Genomic DNA, 19,053 nt, shown 5'->3' with positions numbered 1-19,053 from the left:
ACAGAATGCATACGACTTATGATGCATGTTTACGCGGGTTGTGTTCTCTCAGTGTCTGCTTTGCAACAAAATGGACAAATTCCCTGGAATTTTTCCGTCTTAAAGGACAAGTTCACCTTAACATACATGCGAACTTAGAAAATGCAGCAATGTTGATAAGAACATCACAAAAAGTTGGAGAAAACTTCAAGTCTTGATAACTTTTGAACGGTTTGTCCGATTTTCATCAAACTTGCACTGATGTGTTCTACCGATATTGCTGCATTCTCTTAGTCCACATGTACAGCTGATGTATATGAAGGTGAACTTGTAGTGATTTCAAAAATGTTCGAGCTATCACTTTTGATGCAATAGTAGGTCAGTTGTGTCACAAAACATCCTACCATAAGATTATGAAAATTTCGCAATAAAACCTAAAAAGAAATATCACTATTTTTTTCAATAAACCATAACTGTAGACGGTTTATTCTATAAAAAAAAAAGTAACTATGTTCACATTTTGTATATTTAACAATATTTAACACTGATTTTACTAATCAACATTTTTACATTATTTGTTGTTTCCATCCCTGACTCACATTTTAGAACTATGTATTTTGATGCACTAAATGCTGGGTTTTTGTTTCATCTACAAATATTGTAAATATTGCCAATTAAGCTGTAATTACAGAGTAGGAGTTTATATAATATTGATCCCCGTTGTGCAGGTATTGATTATATTTTCGGACGATTTTCACGTCTAAATAACTGTCGCATTCTCCTATTCATGCTATTTCTACGTAAAGTAGCAAAATAGAGTTAAATATCGACAGTATCTATACATGCCCAGGAGATAAATGACTAGAACTCAATCAACAAACGCTTAAACTAGCTCATTGCGAAATGGTGCGCGTCGTAAATACATGACAAAGGAATAACCATCTTATGGCAGCAGTATAGGTCGCCATGAGAAATAGTGAACAGCTCTGATCTATGCACAGCAAAAAAAAAAAAAAAAAAAAAAAAAAACTAGACTCGGAATTTGTCAAGACTGACAAATTAGGTGATCCGATTTTTTTTTAATCAATGACTCGAGTTTTCACCTGAGATTAGGGACATTGGTCGTGTGATGTTTGGATTCTCATTTTGAAAAGGGAGTCAGACCTGCCATCTTGGGTACCGAATTTCGTATACACTATCAAAGATGCAGAATGAAGTATGTTTGACCTTTGACCCCACTTTGCACCCCCAAGATGGCATCTGAGCAAAAAGTGATTATTTTGTGAAATGATTCTTGTAACATGGTCTTTGCGTGTGCAAAATATGGGAAAGATAAGACATGTATTCACCAACATACAGGATGAAACATTTATGACCTTTGACCCTAATTTACATACCCAAGATGGTGTCTGATCAAGTAGTTGTTATTTTATGAAATAATGTACGTAACATTAACTAAACATGTGCAAAATATGGGGTTGATAGGGGCTATTTTTCTTGTGTTATTGCAAAGAAAATTGGAAAAAGAAAGAAATATGAAAATACATCGAAGATAACCTTTAATTTTAACCACGTTTTTGGACGTGATCCCGACACCATTTGAAAAACAATGGGAACACGTACGATAGCGCAAAGTCTCAGCTACAACATATTAAAATCTTGGAGAAATTCACCGAAGGGTAAGTGAGCTAGTGCTCAATAAAGACAATCATGTCAATTTTCACATCTAGAAAAATTCCCTCCCATAGAGATAACACGTCATAACGAAGATAAAGAAAGAAGTACATATGACCTTTGGCCCCGATCTGCACAGACAAGATGGCATCTGAACAAAGAGTGGTTATTTTGTGAAATGATCCTTGTAACACGGTCTTTACGTGTGCAAAATATGGGGAAGATAGAACATGTATTCACCAAGATACAGGATGAAACATTTATGACCTTTGACCCTAATTTACATACCCAAGATGGCGTCTGATGAAGTAGTTGTTATTTTATGAAATAATGTACGTGACATGAACTAAACATGTGCAAAATATGGTGGTGATACAGTATGTTTTTCTTGAGTTATTGCAAAGAAAGTTGGAAAAAGAAAGAAATATGAAAGTATATCGAAGATAGGCTTTGATTTCAACCAAGTTTTTGGACGTGATCCCGATACCGTATGAAAAAAATGAAAGCACACTTACGATAGCCCAAAGTCTCATCTACAACATATTAAAATCTGGGAGAAATTCATCGAAGCATAAGTGAGCTAGTGCTCGAAAAAGATAGTCATGTCAATTTTCATTTCCAGAAAAACTGCACTCCCATAGAGATAACACGTAAACTGGTCAAATTTGACAAGATTACTTTCAATCCAATATTACGAGGTGATGCCGTCATCTAATCAAAATGTTGTTATCATATTAATGAAAGAGTATTTAGTAAGCTACAACATACTGAAATCTGGGTGAAAATGGGCAAAGGATAAGTGAGATACGCTCGAGTGAACTTGTAATTTGATGACGTCATTTTGAAAATTTACTCTTTTTATTTTATTAAGAAATTTGATATCTTTTAATCATTTTCCCAGCATTGCCAACCCATAAAATGACATGTACAACTCATCAGCTTTCAGAATATGTAAAGAAAATGGGGGGTCACCGTCCATCCTGACGAGCAAAATCGGATTTAAAATTGGCGGTTTTTTGGCATTGTTGCACTGTATATCGCCATTGACGCGCGCGCGGAATTTCAACTTTGACGAACCCGTATGACGTCATATTGAGTCAGATTGACTTGAAACTTGGTAGACATATTCCCTGACATTTCAGGCAGGCGATAAGTGTGAAAAAACGGGAAATTTGTATTGCATATGAGCTGTGCGTGCGTATATGCGCGCGCGCGTACGCGTTCGTAAAATTTTTTCAATTTTTCAAAAAATGCTCTAAATGGTCTGAAACGTGTGCAAAAAAAATTTGAGCTCGATTTGAGCATACAAATATTTCAACGCGCGCGTACGCGCACGTTTTAAGGTATAGATGAATTTTGAGAATATGAGTAGAATGCGCTTGACTTGAACTATATGTGACGTAAATTTCATTGAAAAATTCCATTCCATTAATGAGATATGATTGAAAATGTGTTTTCATATAATGACGTCATAGTGACGTCACGGTCGACTGATCACTTTGATTTTAGTTCGATTGCCGTCTTTGGGAGACGATACATATATGGTATAAGTTTGAAATTGATAGAAAGAGGACTTTCTGAGCTAATCGATGCACAACTTTTGGGGAGAAATAAGAAAAAGAAGAAGAAAGAATCCGTACAGAAACAGAAGGTGATCCGAGAGGATACTCGGATCACCTAAAAAGGAAAGGAAAGAAAGAAAGAAAGAAAGAAGGGAAAGAACAAAAAGAAGAAGAAAAAGTAGCCAGGGTGTCCCACGCCCCTGAATACAGGCGACTCCCGTTATCATGAAGTCCTCGATACAGGCAGTTTTTTTTTTATCATTTTTTTTTTTTTTTTTTTTTTTTGGTCTTAGAGCCGAAGATAGAGGTAAGTACATGGAATGACTTTGGAACAGATTTTTTTTCTTTTAACTGATTGACAAAGTGCCCTACATCGACGTAAATCTCCACTAGCTCGGTGGTCTAGTGGAGATGACGCCTGTCCGGTGATCAGGAAGTCGTAGGTTCGAATCCTGCTCGAGTATGTACGCCCATGATTTTTTTATCATGGCTACTACTAAAACACTGATCAATTCAGTGCTTATTTACGTCGATGTAGGGCAATTTGTCAATCAGTTGCAATGAAAACATCTCTATGGAAGAATTTCATGAATTGGGATTTTTTCTTTGTTGTAATACCACGGTCATTATAATGGGAATGCAATATACAGCTATAAACATTTGAAAAAAAAAGAAAAGAGGGAGAAGAGAGTAACGCTCAACATAACAAGAGAGAACGAGAGAGATGGGGAGGGGAAGGAGAGACAGAGACAGAGACAGAAAGAGAGAGAAAGAGACAGAAAGAGAGGGAAAGAGAGGGAAAGAGAGGGAAAGACAGGAGAGAGAGAGAGAGGAGGAGAGGGAAAGAGGAAAAAATGTTTTTCAAATTCATGAAATTCTTCCATCAAGATGTTTTCATTGCAACTGATTGACAAATTGCCTCACATCGACGTATTAAAGCATTGAATTGATCAGTGTTTTAGCAGTAGCCATGATAAAAATCATGGGCGTACATACTCGAGCAGGATTCGAACCTACGGCCTCCTGGACCCCATTTCATAAAAGTTGATATGATAGCAACTCGTGCTAGAATGGCAACTTCCCATAGCAACAGCCAATCAGGAAGCTGGATTCTTGTCGTTGCCATGATAATTGTCATTCCAGCAAGAGTTGCTATCATATCCACTTTTTATGAAATGGGGTCCCGATCTCCGGACAGGCGTCATCTCCACTAGACCACCGAGCTTTCGCCCGACAGCAAGTGTTGGTTCTAATCCTTATGGTATATTATATGTAGTGGGTAATTGCGTAATTATTCAAATTCATGAAATTCTTCCGTCGAGATGTTTTCATTGCAACTGATTGACAAATTGCCCTACATTGACGTAAACGCTTATTTACGTCGATGTAGGGCAATTTGTCAATCAGTTGACAATGAAAGAAATGAAATGCTCAATGAAAGAAATGTTGTATCACGTACAATCAGTGGTGATGATAATTAGGAAAGACACAGGGAGATGATGGCAATAATGTAGAAAAAAAAGAGCAAAGAAACCAAGTAACATTTGTCATCACACGTCACTTGTGAGATATTACATTATGTTAATTCAGGTGCATGTCCGTTACTTAGTATTCTATAGGGAAATGATGGCGACTTTGTACTTAAACAGCTTGGGACGAAACGTTTTTCTTTGTTATTTTTGGATTGTTCTCTTGGTTTTCTCCAGGAAAGAAAGAAAAAAACAGCAAAGATTGTTATGAACTGGCACTTTCTTGTTTAAAAAAGTCAATATTCCAGTAGATTTTTTTTTCTTAAATCTAAATGGCAACCAAGTTCATGGAAGAAGGAGGAGTACCAGTAACAAACAAGTGCTGGTACCTTAAAGCGAAGAAGTGTTTTAACGCACAACTTGACGGTCTCAATTTTGCAGTGAATATGGCCGGTAATTGGATTAAAAAACAACAACAACAACATTGGATCTTTCATGAAATAATGTTTTTCTCTTTTCTTTTCTTTTCTTTTTTTTTTTGGGGGGGGGGTGATTCAACACATGTTACTTCACTAAAAGTGTCAGTACGGTTGCTGAACCCGAGCTCCAAAACTTTCCGAGGCAATTTCGCCTCCACCTTGAAGTACTGGTCAACGTGCGTGCATGAAATACCAAGCACTGGTCCTTGCAGCGAGGGAGCGGAAACTACGCAAATCAATTGCCTCCGGTGATTTTCGTTTCATAGAAGATAACAGGTTCATATAAATATACTTGTATTTACGTTTTTCGGGCATGTCTACGTCTTTTGTAAAGATTAATTGGCAATTGGTGGGATTCTTTCTGTTGTCATTTTCATTATGGCATTACCTCAAAGTCGAGTGATTTTTTTTTTCAATATCTGCGCAAATTCTATTCCCGAATCCCCTTATTCTTTATCTACCGCTCATCTTTTATGAAAATGGACGGCGAAAGGTAATTACCATCAAAAGGACATACCCTTTTCAGAGAGTGGCTGGTCATTATGCAGCGTTTAAGTTCAAGTTGATCTATTGCATTTCCAACTAAGTAATCAGGAATACAATTAGTGAGACATGAATCCATTGCATGCCTATCATGTTCTCTGCTGTAGATCCAGTTTGACAACTGCTTTAAATGCTTTTGAGTGGCGGCATCAAACATGGTATCAAAGCGCATATTATGGACTGTTGTGAATCTGTCATATGAAACGGATTGCATCCAGTAGGTTGCGTTTGTTTACTTGAAAGCCAGCATTTTCTATCTATTGTACTTCTTTTTCCTTTAGAACAGTAATAAGTGTATAATCATTGCCAGTTCTGTACCAAACTTGAGTGTGTTAATTTTGTGGCGTGTTTATAAGTGAAAGTGGAAAGAAATGTCACTGAAACACCGTCAATCTATTCAAAACTATGCAAAATTTATCTCGCACTGATTTGGACTTATACACTTGCAGATGTACTAATGCAAAATGTAACGGACTGGAGTTTAAACCAAGAAGGCACTATACTTTGTATAATATATATATATATATATATATATATATATATATATATATATATATAATTATTATTATATATATATATATATATATATATATATATATATATATATATGTGTGTGTGTGTGTGTGTGTGTGTGTGTGTGTTATGCTGATGACACTCAGATATATATTTCATTTCAACCTTGTAACCTGCAGGATGCAATCTCTCAAGTAGAATGTTGTGTCAAAGAGATAAAGCTATGGTCAATCGAAAATGGTCTCAAACTGGATGATGAAAAAACTGAGATCTTACACCTTACATCTCGATTTCGCAGAAGAATGGAACTTCCTACGATAAAGACTGACAGTACTTCCATTGTACCTGGTACATCAGCCAAAAACCTTGGTGTGATATTCGATCAGCATATGGTTATGGATAAATTTGTTTCAGAGAAATGTAAATCGGCATCCTTCGATTATCATAAACTTGGAAAAGTTCGTCAGTTTTTGGATGCAAAGACCACTAAAAAGCTTGTCCATGCTTTTATTATATGTCATATGTCATTTAGACTATACTGTAACAGTTTGTTGTATAATATCTCAGATTCACAGCTACATAAACTCCAGGCAATTCATAATGCAGCTGCAAGATTAATCACCCGCACAAAGAAGAATTCCCATATAACCCCCATTTTGAAGCAGCTACATTGGCTCCCTGTTCAGTCACATATAGCTTTTAAGATACTGTTACTGACTTATCAGTGCCGGCACTCAATGGCACCAGAATACCTCAGTAAGTTTTTGGTAAGGTATGCTCCCTCTCGTAATCTAAGATCAACTCAGAAAAATCTTATCCAATGTCCTGCTATCACAACAAAGTTTTATGGTAAGCGATCTTTTGCTCATGCTGCTCCCACACTGTGGAACGCTGTTCCATGTTATATAAAAGAAGCTCCCACAGGGCTAAAGTTTAAAACTGCTCTCAAGACATTTCTGTTTAAAAAGTATTATGAGTGAGTTTGGTTTTGCATCTATGGTACATACATTGTACACTACATATCCTCTTTCTATTTTCATCCCTCTCCCTTAAAGCGCATAGAAATACTACGGTAGTCAATTCAATTCCATTCAATTTTTATTTTCCACTCATGGGGTGGAACACCCTCGTCAGCCAAAGGGGTCCACACATACAGGTAAAAAATACAAACATTATACATACAGTATGACAAGGATATACATCACATAATATGCAAAGAGCAAGAAACAAGGTATAAGCACCATGATAGCTTGTTTCAGACACAAAAGAAGAAAAGGGAAAGAAAAAGTTATCAACAAGGCCTTAGATTACGACATAAAAAAACAAACAAAAAACTAGACTCGGAATTTGTCAAGACTGACAAATTAGGTGATCCGATTTTTTTTTTTTTTTTTAATCAATGATTCGAGTCCTGATCGCAATAGGCATGACCATATAGGTTTCATCTGTGTTTAGAGACATTGGCCGTGTGATATTTGGATTCTCATTTACAAAAGAGAGTCAGGTCTACCATCTTTGGTACCAAATTCGGTATAAACCAGGGAGGTACCTCCCTGGTATAAACTATAACGAAGATACAGAATGAAGTACATTTGACCATTGACCCAACTTTGCACAGCCAAGATGGCATCTGAGCAAAAAGTGGTTATTTTGTGAAATGATTCTTGTAACATGGTCTTTGCGTGTGCAAAATATTGGAAAGATAGGACATGTATTCACCAAGATACAGGTTGAAACATTTATGACCTTTGACCCTAATTTACATACCCAAGATGGTGTCTGATCAAGTAGTTGTTATTTTATGAAATAATGTACGTGACATAAACTAAACATGTGCAAAATATGGGGGTGATAGGGGCTGTTTTTCTAGAGTTATTGCAAAGAAAGTTGCAGAAAGAAAGAAATATCTCAATACATCGAAGATAAGTTTGATTTCAACCAAGTTTTTTGACGTGATCTCGGCGTCGTATGAAAAGATGGAGCGAATACCGACGATAGCCCAAAGTCTCAGCTACAACCTATTGAAATCTGGGAGAAATTCACCGAGGAGTAAGTGAGCTAGTGCTCGATAAAGACCGTCATGTCAATTTTCATTTCCAGAAAAATTCCCTCCCATAGAGATAACACGTAAACTGGTTAAATTTGACAAGGTTACATTATATCCATTTTCACGAGGTGAAGACATCATCCGATTAAAATTTTGATGAACAAAACTTAAAGAGTATTAAATTGGCTACAACATACTAAAATCTGGAAGAAATTCACCGAAGGGTAAGTGAGCTAGTCGTCGATAAAGACAATCATGTCAATTTTCACATCTAGAAAAATTCCCTCCCATACAGATAACACGTCATAACGAAGATACAGGAAGAAGTACATATGACCTTTGACCCCACTTTGCACAGCCAAGATGGCATCTGAGCAAAAAGTGGTTATTTTGTGAAATGATCCTTGTAACATGGTCTTTACGTGTGTAAAATATGGTAAAGATAGGACATGTATTCACCAAGATACAGGATGAAACATTTATGACCTTTGACCCTAATTTACATACCCAAGATGGTGTCCGATCAAGAAGTTGTTATTTTATGAAATAATGTACGTGACATGAACTAAACATGTGCAAAATATGGGATTGATAACCATTGTTGTTCTTCATCTATTGCACAGAATGTAGTAGAAAGAAAGAAAAATAAAGAAAAAATTATGTTATTTTATAGAAATTTGAAGGAGAAGCATTAAAAAATCAGAAAAAGATAAAGTTAGGAAGGGAGATTAAGATTAAATAAAGAAAAAGAAGAAAAAAGAGTTTGGAAAAAAAAATAAAAAAATATTGGCAAGGGTGAGGCTCGAACCAGGGACCTTAGGATTACGAGTCGGATGCGCTATGCAATGACCTATTTCATGCTCCATAGGCCCTGTGTATTAAGCAAAATGACGCTGCATCGAAGCCACGTGCCATTTTCAACCAAGTTTTTCGACGTGATGCCGGCCTCGTATGAAAAAATGGAGGGCACACTTACGATAGCCCAAAGTCTCAGCTACAACATACTAAAATCTGGGAAAAATTCACCGAAGCATAAGTGAGCTAATGCTCGAAAAAGATAGTCATGTCAATTTTCACTGCCAGAAAAACTGCTCTCCCATAGAGATAACACGTAAACTGGTCAAATTTGACAAGATTACTTTTAATCCATTTTTACGAGGTGATGCCGCCATCCAATCAAAATGTTGTTATTACATTAATGAAAGAACATTTAATAAGCTACAACATACTGAAATCTGAGTGAAAATTGGCAGAGGATAAGTGAGATACGCCCAAGTAAACTTGAAAATTGATGACGTCATTTTGAAAATTTACTTTTTTTACTTTATTAAGAAATTTGATATCTTTTCATCACTTTTTCAGTATCGCCAACCCATAAACTGACATGTACAACTCATCAGCTTTCAGAATATGTAAAGAAAATGGGGGGTCACCGTCCATCCTGACGAGTAAAATCGGATTTAAAATTGGCGGTTTTTGGGCATTGTTGTACTGTATATCGCCATTGACGCGCGCGCGGAATTTCAACTTTGACAGTCCCGTATGACGTCATATTGAGTCGGATTGACTTGAAACTTGCTAGAAATGTTCCTTGACTTTTCAGACATCCGATAAATGTAAAAAATCGGGAAATTTCTGCTGCATATGAGCTGTACGTGCGTATATGTGCGCGCGCGTACGCGTCCGTCCAATTTTTTCAATTTTTCAAAAAATGCTGCAAATGGTCTGAAACGTGTGCAAAAAAAAATTGAGCTCGATTTGAGCATACAAATATTTCAACGCGCGCGTACTAGCACGTTTTAAGAGAAAATATGAATTTTGAGAATATGAGTAGAATGCGCATAACTTGAAATATATGTGACGTAAATTTCATTGAAAAACTCTATTCCATTAGTGAGATATGATTGAGAATGTGTTTTCATATAATGACGTCACAGTGACGTCACGGTCGACTGATCACTATTTTACATTAGATCTGTCGTCTTTGGGACATGATACATATATGGTATAATTTTGAAATTGATAGGAAGAGGACTTTCTGAGCTAACCTCTACACAAATTTTGTCCAGAAATAAAGAAGAAGAAGAAGAAGAAGAAGAAGAAGAACCAACAAAGAATCCGTACAGATACAGAAGGTGATCCGAGAGGATTCTCGGATCACCTAACTAGACTTGGAATTTGTCAACACTGACAAATTAGGTGATCCGATCTCTTCGGAAATCAATGATTTTAGTCCCGATCCCAATAGGCATGACGAAACAGGTTTCATCTGTGTGAATAGGGACATTGGCCGTGTGATGTTTGGATTTTCATTTTGAAACGGGAGTCAGACCTGCTATCGAAGGTACACAACACTAAGATACAGAATGAAGTATATTTGATCTTTGACCCCACTTTGCACAGACAAGACAGCATCTGAGCAAAAAGTGGTTATTTTGTGAAATGATCCCTGTAATATGGTCTTTACGTGTGCAAAATATGGGAAAGAAAGGACATGTATTCACCAAGATACAGGATGAACCATTTATGACCTTTGACATTAATTTACATACCCAAGATGGCGTCTGATCAAGTAGTTGTTATTTTATGAAATAATGTACGTGACATGAACTAAACATGTGCAAAATATGGGGGTGATTGGGCATGTTTTTCTTGAGTTATTGCAAAGAAAGTTGCAGAAAGAAAGAAATATCTCAATACATCGAAGATAAGCTTTAATTTCAACCAAGTCTTTTGACGTGATCCCGATACCGTATGAAGAAACATAGGGCACATTTACGATAGCGCAAAGTCTCAGCTACAACATATTAAAATCTGGGAAAAATTCACCGAAGGGTAAGTGAGCTAGTGCTCGATAAAGATAGTCATATCAATCTTCATTTCCAGAAAAACTGTACTCCCATAGAGATAACACGTAAACTGGCCAAATTTGACAAGGTTACATTCAATTCATTTTTACGAAATGATGCCGTCATCTAATCAAAATTGTGTAAATATATTTATGAAAGAGCATTTAATAAGCTACATCATAGTGAAATTTGGGTCAAAATTGGCAAAGGATAAGTGAGATACGCTCGAATGACCTTGAAATATGATGACGTCATTTTGAAAATTTACTCTTTTTATTTTATCAAGAAATTTCATATCTTTTAATCATTTTTTCAGCATCGCCACCCCATGAAATGACATGTACAACTCATCAGCTTTCAGAATATGTAAAGAAAATGGGGGGTCACCGTCCATGCTGACGAGTAAAATCGGATTTGAAATTGGCGGTTTTTTTGGTATAGTTGCACTGTATATCGCCTTTGACGCGCGCGCGGAATTGCAACTTTGACGGGCCCGTATGACGTCATATTGAGTTGGATTTACTTGAAATTTGGTAGAAATATTCCTTGACATTTCAGACATCCGATCTGTGTGAAAAAACGGGAAATTTCTATTGCATATGAGATGTGCGTGTGTGTATGTGCGCGCGCGTACGCGTCCGTCCGATTTTTTCAATTTTTCAAAAAATGCTCTAAATGGTCTGAAACGTGTGCAAAAAAATTTTGAGCTCGATTGGAGCATACAAATATTTCAACGCGCGCGTACGCGCACGGTTTAAGGGTACAGATGAATTTTGAGAACATGAGTAGAATCAGCTTGATTTGAGCTTTACGTGACGTAAATTTCATTGAAAAATTGCATTCCATTAATTAGATATTAGTGAGAATGTGTTTTCATATAATGACGTCATAGTGACGTCATGGTCGACTGATCACTATGGTTTTATTAGATTTGTCGTCTTTTGGACATGATACATATATGGTATAGATTTGGCATTGATAGGATGAGGACTTTCTGAGCTAACCTCTACACAACATTTGAGGAGAAAGAACTTTTTGTGACAACGGGAAGTTTAACACTAGACTTGGAATTTGTCAAGACTGACAAATTAGGTGATCCGATCTCTTCGGAAATCAATGATTTTAGTCCCGATCCCAATAGGTATGACCAAACAGGTTTCATCTGTGTTAATAAGGACATTGACCGTGTGATGTTTAGATTCTCATTTAGAAAAGGGAGTCAGACCTGCCATCTATGGTACACAATTCCGTATACACTAAGATACAGAATAAAGTATATTTGATCTTTGACCCCACTTTGCACAGACAAGATGGCATCTGAGCAAAACGTGGTTATTTTGTGAAATGATCCCTGTAATATGGTCTTTACGTGTGCAAAATATGGGAAAGATAGGACATGTATTCACCAAGATACAGGATAAAACATTTATGAGCTTTGACCCTAATTTATATACCCAAGATGGCGTGTAATCAAGTAGTTGTTATTTTATGAAATAATGTATGTGACATGATCTAAACAGGTGCAAAATATGGGGGTGATTGGGTCTGTTTTTCTTGAGTTATTGCAAAGAAAGTTGCAGAAAGAAAGAAATATCTCAATACATCGAAGATAAGCTTTAATTTCAACCAAGTTTTTTGACGTGATCCCGAAACCGTATGAAGAAACAAAGGGCACATTACGATAGCCCAAAGTCTCAGCTACAACATATTAAAATCTGGGAGAAATTCACCAAAGGGTAAGTGAGCTAGTGCTCGATAAAGATAGTCATGTCAATTTCCATTTCCAGAAAAACTGCACTCCCATAGAGATAACACGTAAACTGGCCAGATTTGACAACGTTACACTGAATTCATTTTTACAATGTGATGCCGTCATCTAATCAAAATTTTGTAAATATAATTTGGAAAGAGCATTTAATAAGCTACAACATACTGAAATTTGAGTCAAAATTGGCAAAGGATTAGTGAAATACGCTCGAGTGACCTTGAAATTTGATGACGTCATTTTGAAAATTAACTCTCTTTATTTTATCAAGAAATTTGATATCTTTTAATCATTTTTTCAGCATCGCCACCCCATGAAATGACATGTACAACTCATCAACTTTCAGAATATGTAAAGAAAATGGGGGGTCACCGTCCATCCTGACGAGTAAAATCGGATTTAAAATTGGCGGTTTTTTGGCATAGTTGCACTGTATATCGCCATTGACGCGCGCGCGGAATTTCAACTTTGACGGACCCTTATGACGTCATATTGAGTCGAATCGACTTGAAACTTGGTAGAAATATTCCTTGCCATTTCAGACATCCGATCCAAGTGAAAAAACGGGAAATTTCTATTGCATATGACCTGTGCATGCGTATATGTGCGCGCGCGTACGCGTCCGTCCAATTTTTTCAATTTTTCAAAAAATGCCCCAATTGGTCTGAAACGTATGCAAAAAAATTTTGAGCTCGATTGGAGCATACAAATATTTCAACGCGCGCGTACGTGCGCGTCTTAAGCGTTAATATGAATTTTGAGAATATGAGTAGAATGCGCTTGACTTGAGATATATGTGACGTGAATTTCATTGAAAAATTCCATTCCATTAATGAGATATGAATGAGAATGTGTTTTCATATAATGACGTCATAGTAACGTCACGGTTGACTGATCACTATGATTTTATTAGATCTGTCGTCTTTGGGACATGATACATATATAGTACAATTTTGACATTGATAGGATGAGGACTTTCTGAGCTAACCTCTACACAACATTTGAGGAGAAAGAACTTTTTTGTGACAACGGGAAGTTTAACACTAGACTTGGAATTTGTCAACACTGACAAATTAGGTGATCCGATTTTTTTTTAGTCGATGATTCGAGTCCTGATCGCAATAGGCATGACCGCACAGGTTTCATCTGTGTTTAATGACATTGACCGTGTGATGTTTTAATTCTCATTTAGAAAAGAGAGTCAGGTCTGCCACCTTTGGTACCAAATTCCGTTCACACTATAACGAGGATACAGAATGAAGTATATTTGATCATTGAGCCCACTTTGCACAGCCAAGATGGCATCTGAACAAAAAGTGATTACTTTGTGAAATGATCGATGTGACGTGGTCTTTGCGTGTGCAACATAGGGAAGAGATAGGACATGTATTGACTAAAATACAGGATGAAACATTTATGATCTTTGACCCTTATTTACATGTCAAGACGGTGTCTGATCAAGTAGTTGTTATTTTATGAAATAATGTACGTACCATGAACTAAACATGTGCAAAATATGGGGGTGATAGGGGCTATTCTTCTTGAGTTATTGCAAAGAAAATTGGAGAAAGAAAAAAATATGAAAATACATCGAAGATAACCTTTAATTTTAACCACGTTTTCGGACGTGATCCCGACACCGTATGAAAAACAAAGGGGACACGTACGATAGCGCAAAGTCTCAGCTACAACATATTAAAATCTGGGAGAAATTCACCGAAGGGTAAGTGAGCTAGTACTCTTTTCGAAAAATCAATGATTTGAGTCCTGATCCCAATAGGCATGACCGTAAAGGTTTCATCTGTGGTTATGGACATTGGCCATGTGATATTTGGATTCTCATTCAGAAAAGAGAGTCAGGTCTGTCATCTTTGGTACCAAAGTCGGTATACACTATAACGAAGATACATAATGAAGTATATTTGACCATTGACCCCACTTTGCACAGCTAAAATGGCATCTAAGAAAAAACTGGATATTTTGTGAAATGATCTTTGTACCGTGGTCTTTGTGTGTGCGAAATATTGGAAAGATAGGACATGTATTCACCAAGATACAGGATGATAAATTTATGACCTTTGACCCTAATTTACCTACCCAAGATGGTGTTCGATCAAGTAGTTGTGACCTTATAAAATAATGTACGTCACATGAACTAAACATGTTCAAAATATGGGGGTACTAGGGAATGTCTTTCATGTGTTATTGCAAAGAAATGTGCAAAAAGAAAGAAATATGAAAATACATCGAAGCTAAGCTTTAATTTAAGCAAAGTTTTTCGGTACGACGTGATTTCGACGTCGTATGAAAAAAAAAACGGAGGACACATTACCGATAGCGCAAAGTCTCAGCTAACACATTAAAATCTGGGAGAAATTCACCGTAAGATAAGTTAGATAGTGCTCGATAAAGACAGTCATGTTGATTTTCATTTCAAGAAAAACTGCACTCCTATAGAGATAACTCGCAAATGGATCAAATTTGACAAGGTTACATTCAATCTATTTTTACGAGGTGAAGACTTCCTCCAGCGAAATTTTGGATTGATTAAAACTGATAGAGTATTAAATAAGCTACAGCATACTGAAATCTGGGTGGAAATTGACTAAGGATAAGTGAGATACGCTCGAGTAAACTTGAAATTTGATGACGTCATTTTGAAAATTGACTTGTTTTGATTTATTAAGAAATTTGGTATCTTTTCATCATTTTTCCAGCATTGCCAACCCATGAAATGACATGTACAACTCATCAGCTTTCAGAATATGTAAAGAAAATGGGGGGTCACCGTCCATCCTGACGAGTAAAATCGGATTTAAAATTGGCGGTTTTTTGGCATTGTTGTACTGTATATCGCCATTGACGCGCGCGCGGAATTTCAACTTTGACGGGCCCGTATGACGTCATTTTGAGTGGGATTGACTTGAAACTTGGTAGAAATATTCCTTGACATTTCAGACATCCGATCAAAGTGAAAAAACGGGAAATTTTCATTGCATATGAGCTGTGCGTGCGTATATGTGCGCGCGCGTACGCGTCCGTCCGATTTTTTCAATTTTTCAAAAAATGCTCCAAATGGTCTGAAACGTGTGCAGAAAAATTTTGAGCTCGATTTGAGGATACAAATATTTCAACGCGCGCGTACGCGCACGTTTTAAGAGAAAATATGAATTTTGAGAATATGAGTAGAATGCGCATAACTTGAAATATATGTGACGTAAATTTCATTGAAAAACTCTATTCCATTAGTGAGATATGATTGAGAATGTGTTTTCATATAATGACGTCACAGTGACGTCACGGTCGACTGATCACTATTATACATTAGATCTGTCGTCTTTGGGACATGATACATATATGGTATAATTTTGAAATTGATAGGAAGAGGACTTTCTGAGCTAACCTCTACACAAATTTTGTCCAGAAATAAAGAAGAAGAAGAAGAAGAAGAAGAACCAACAAAGAATCCGTACAGATACAGAAGGTGATCCGAGAGGATACTCGGATCACCTAATGAAGCTAAGCTTTGATTACTTAAGCCGAGTTTTTCGACGTGCTTTTGTCGTCGTATGAAAAAACGGAGGACACATTACGATAGCGCAAAGTCTCAGCTACAACATATTAAAATCTGGGAGAAATTCATCGAAGGGTGAGTGAGCTAGTGCTCGATAAAGACAATCATGTCAATTTTCACATCTAGAAAAAATCCCTCCCATAGAGATAACACGTCATAATGACGATAAAGAAAGAAGTACATATGACCTTTGACCCCACTTTGCAAAGACAAGATGTCATCTGAGCAAAAAGTGGTTATTTTGTGATATGATCCTTGTCACATGGTCTTTACGTGTGCAAAATATGGGAAAGATAGGAGATGTATTCACCAAGATACAGGATGAAACATTTATGACCTTTGACCCTACTTTACATAACCAAGATGGCATCTGATCAAGTAGTTGTTATTTTATGAAATAATGAACGTGACATGAACTAAGCATGTACAAAATATGGTGTTGATAGGGTATGTTTTTCTTGAGTTATTGCAAAGAAAGTTGCAGAAAGAAAGAAATATTTCAATACAACGAATATAAGCTTTAATTTCAACCACGTTTATTGACGTGATCCCGACATCGTATGAAAAAACAAAATGCACATTAACGATAGCCCAAGGTCTCAGCTACAACATATTAAAATCTGGGAGAAATTCACCGAAGCATAAGTGAGCTAGTGCTCGAAAAAGACAGTCATGTCAATTTTCATTTCCAGAAAAACTGCACTCCCATAGAGATAACACGTAAACTGGTCAAATTCGACAAGGTTACTTTCAATTCATTTTTATGAGGTCATGCTGTCTTTCAATCAAAATTGTGTTATTACATAACTGATAGAGTATTAAATAAGCTACAGCATACTGAAATCTGGGTGGAAATTGACTAAGGATAAGTGAGATACGCTCGAGTAAACTTGAAATTTGATGACGTCATTTTGAAAATTGACTTGTTTTGATTTATTAAGAAATTTGGTATCTTTTCATCATTTTTCCAGCATTGCCAACCCATGAAATGACATGTACAACTCATCAGCTTTCAGAATATGTAAAGAAAATGGGGGGTCACCGTCCATCCTGACGAGTAAAATCGGATTTAAAATTGGCGGTTTTTTGGCATTGTTGTACTGTATATCGCCATTGACGCGCGCGCGGAATTTCAACTTTGACGGGCCCGTATGACGTCATTTTGAGTGGGATTGACTTGAAACTTGGTAGAAATATTCCTTGACATTTCAGACATCCGATCAAAGTGAAAAAACGGGAAATTTTCATTGCATATGAGCTGTGCGTGCGTATATGTGCGCGCGCGTACGCGTCCGTCCGATTTTTTCAATTTTTCAAAAAATGCTCCAAATGGTCTGAAACGTGTGCAGAAAAATTTTGAGCTCGATTTGAGGATACAAATATTTCAACGCGCGCGTACGCGCACGTTTTAAGAGAAAATATGAATTTTGAGAATATGAGTAGAATGCGCATAACTTGAAATATATGTGACGTAAATTTCATTGAAAAACTCTATTCCATTAGTGAGATATGATTGAGAATGTGTTTTCATATAATGACGTCACAGTGACGTCACGGTCGACTGATCACTATTATACATTAGATCTGTCGTCTTTGGGACATGATACATATATGGTATAATTTTGAAATTGATAGGAAGAGGACTTTCTGAGCTAACCTCTACACAAATTTTGTCCAGAAATAAAGAAGAAGAAGAAGAAGAAGAAGAACCAACAAAGAATCCGTACAGATACAGAAGGTGATCCGAGAGGATACTCGGATCACCTAATAAGGGCATGTGACACTGAATTTCAAATACAGAAGAGAATCGGTATTGCTGACGAAATGATGACTAGACCAACTGGTTATTAGACCAACTGATATTAAACAGTCTATTAGACCAACTGGCTGTAGACCAAGTGCTAATAGAGTGTAAACCGATCCGGACGATAGCCTCTTTGAAATGGTTGTTTGAAGGTTAAATATAAATTCAAAACTCGTCTTTTAATATTACATGAGAAAAAGTACCAACGCACCCTTTCGGCAAAACCGGGGGGGGGGGGGGGGGGGGGGCTTTGGACGAAGGGTGGGGTTCCAGTCAACGCGACGCGCCACCACCCAACACACCCTTTCGGCACAAACGATTTATAACATGAGTAAGAGATGACACAATAATATGTGCTATGGGAGGGATAACTTTTGCTGGTACACCATCGGGTCCGGTCGCCTTATCACATGGCAGAGCGGTCAAAAGTTTCATAACATCAATAACTGAAACGGTATTAAAAGCAACATTTGATGTTACTTTTCCAAAATGATCAGCTGCATTTGATTTTTGACTTCCGTTCTGAAACTAGTACCTATGTTGTTGTTGTTCTTTTGGATTGTGGAGCTCTCTGCCGGGTGGGCAATTTGCTCAAAAAAAAAATATAATTATTCAGATATGCCTTGAATTAATTATAAAAACCTAAACTACTTTAAATTATTTACAAAAAACCTAATTACATTTATTTTTATATTTACAATGATATATATACATCGGAAGGAAAGGGGACAGGGTTCCGGAAATGATGTCATCTGCCTACTCCTGCATCGAGAGTACCTATGTTTATGAAGAACT

The sequence above is a fragment of the Diadema setosum genome, chromosome 10 (genome assembly GCF_964275005.1).
Source record: "Diadema setosum chromosome 10, eeDiaSeto1, whole genome shotgun sequence".
Taxonomy (NCBI): domain Eukaryota; kingdom Metazoa; phylum Echinodermata; class Echinoidea; order Diadematoida; family Diadematidae; genus Diadema; species Diadema setosum.
This window is presented reverse-complemented; position numbering follows the sequence as displayed.